Source organism: Stegastes partitus, unplaced genomic scaffold (genome assembly GCF_000690725.1).
Source record: "Stegastes partitus isolate 25-593 unplaced genomic scaffold, Stegastes_partitus-1.0.2 Scaffold1381, whole genome shotgun sequence".
Classification (NCBI taxonomy): Eukaryota; Metazoa; Chordata; class Actinopteri; family Pomacentridae; genus Stegastes; species Stegastes partitus.
In genome coordinates this window covers 29,795-32,462 of record NW_007579112.1, presented here as the reverse complement: position 1 = coordinate 32,462, position 2,668 = coordinate 29,795, and the positions used below count along the sequence as shown (strand labels likewise).

The window sequence follows — 2,668 nt, the reverse complement described above, 5'->3', positions numbered from 1 at the left end:
ACACACACACACACACACACACACACACAGTAACACTTTACTTTGTGGTTCGTCCACTTAGTTTCTGATGGAGTCACTTTAAACTAACTCACAACTGTCAGGTTCTGCTGCTGGTTCTGGTCCAGATGCTCAGAGTTCAGGTCAGAACCGAGGCGCTGCAGAGGTCCAGACTCACCTGGTCACTGCTCGCGTGCAGATGGTCACCATGAAGCAGCAGAACACGATCACCCAACCCCAGCCGCCGTCCGGAGCAGCCGCCCTGCCCCGCTCCCCAGCACACATCCTGGTCCTGGTCCTGGTCCTGGTCCTGGTCCTGGGGCTGGTCCTGGTCCTGGTCCTAGTCCTGGTCCTGGTCCTGGTCCTAGTCCTAGTCCTGGGGCTGGTTCTGGTTCTGGTTCTGGTTCTGGTTCTGGTTCTGGTCCTAGACCTAGACCTAGTCCTAGTCCTGGTCCTGGTTCTGGTCCTAGTCCTAGTCCTGGTCCTGGTTCTGGTTCTGGTTCTGGTCCTAGTCCTGGTCCTGGTCCTGGTTCTGGTTCTGGTCCTGGTTCTGGTTCTGGTTCTGGTCCTGGTCCTGGTCCTGGTCCTGTCTGGTCTGTCCTGCTGCTGCAGTGGAACCTGGAGTCTGCCAGAAGTTGGTTGAGTAACAGTGAAGCAGCGCCTCTGGGTCGAGTCAGCGCTCCTGAGGAGGCGCCGGCCGGGTGGAGCTTCGGGCCGCAGAGAGGATGAGCAGGAGGAGCAGGAGGAGCAGGAGGAGCCGGTGGAGGCTTGAACTCCACAGCCAGAGTTCGGCTGCTTCCTGTCAAGGAGCTGCTGCAGTCAATAAGCGACCAGCTGACCCGCAATGATTAACAGAACCGGAGCAGAGATCAGCCCAGCGCCCCCCGACCCGCCGCCTGTCTGAGCCGCAGCATGTGCAGCGTGGCAGGGAGCGCTGCATTCGCTGCACCCTGACCTCCAGGCCGGTGTCGGGTGTCAGAAAACAAGCGCTTCCTGTCAGACAGGTCCCGCTGTAAATACACCCGAGTTATTTATGTCCTGTTTACTGCCTGGACTCAAACACAACACACCTGGACCAGGACCAGGACCAGGACCAGGACCAGGACCAGGACCAGGTCTAGGACCAGGACCAGGTCTACACATAGAACCAAACAGTGTGTTTTAAATAAGAGGATTTGTGGACCTGAGTGAAACCGGAACCTGGTTCTGGTGGATCTGGTGGATCTGGTAGATCTGGTGGATCTGGTAGATCTGGTGGTTCCGGTGGTTCTGGTGGATCCGACCTGCTGACCTTCAGGCAGTAAACACCTCAGACACAGACTGGGTCAGAGCTGAGCTGAGGAGGGTCTGTGTGTGAACCTGAAACCCACCAGAGGTATCAGCTTCCTGAGGTGGCCTCGTTAACTCGTAGCTCTAGTTAAGCAGGTCAACTAGTTTCTCTAGTTAACCAGGTCAGTTAGTTTCTCTAGTTAACCAGGTCAGTTAGTTTCTCTAGTGAAGCAGGTCAGCTAGTTTCTCTAGTTAACCAGGTCAACTAGTTTCTCTAGTTAACCAGGTTAACTAGTTTCTCTAGTTGACCAGGTTAACTAGTTTCTCTAGTAAAGCAGGTCAGCAGGTTGCTGCTGAAGCCGTCCTGCAGGTGAAGAAGCTCACAGGAAGGAAAATGAAACAACTGAAGTTACATGAACTTGACTTTAGTTTTAAATCAATCTTTAAATCTCATATGAAGCTGATCCAAGAAGATTCTGTCAGAATGTTTGAACTTGACGAGTTCATCTGAACCAGAGAGTCTTTGGTTGTTGTGTGTTTGTGTTTAGAGAAGCAGAAACGGGTCGATCAGGAACATCTGCTGATGTACTGATTCAGCTGAAGTCCATCCCAGTAAGAGAAGAACAAGCAGCTGCTCCTCAGACGGAGCTGCTGTCAGTTTAAATCTGGTTTTTCTCATCAACCTTTAATCTCCTGCTTCAGCTCTCTCAGATCCGACCACCTTCACTTTACGTTTGGTCTCTTTAAACGTGTTTTCTGACTTCAGTCCAAGTGTTGATGTTGGTTCTTCTGCTCCTCAGTGCTTCTGATGTCATGATGTTCTCGAGTCTTCACATCGACTGTTTGCTTATTAAAACTCAGGTGGAAGGAAAGCTGCAGCAAACAGATCATTTAAGTTGATTTGCTTTAACTTCATTCATTGACTTTTCCTTTCATGTGATCATTTAAATTCAGTGACAAGTTCATTTCATGATTCTCTTTTTCAGAGCTGGACGGGATTGTTTCCTGAAACATCAAATATTGATTAAAAACTAAATAAATAAAACTAAAACACTGATCTGCAGTGTGTTGATGTTTCATCCAAATTACCAGAAAGTACAGAAATAAAATCAATTAATAGAGAATCTCAGTGGAATCTGGATGTTTGGACAGTTTGATTAAATTTAGGATTTATTTGGTTTTTATTATTATATTATATTATATTATATTATATTATATTATATTATATTATATTATATTATTTTATATTATATTAGCATCTGATAATAACACGATACATTTCCTGAACAGATAGTAATGAATAAGAATCTAACAGTGATACTGTGGCGCCTCCTGCTGGATCACAGATGAACTCAATTCAGTTCCTTAATAGTTAATGTCTTCATCATGATGTGAAGCACGG

At 47.5% G+C, this 2,668-nt stretch overlaps 1 pseudogene; it reads left to right on the top strand.

The window, feature by feature from the left end:
• Positions 1 to 205: 205 nt before the first annotated feature.
• LOC103370169 (RLA class II histocompatibility antigen, DP alpha-1 chain-like) overlaps positions 206 to 2,668 on the top strand; it is a 15,172-nt pseudogene continuing 12,709 nt past the window's right edge.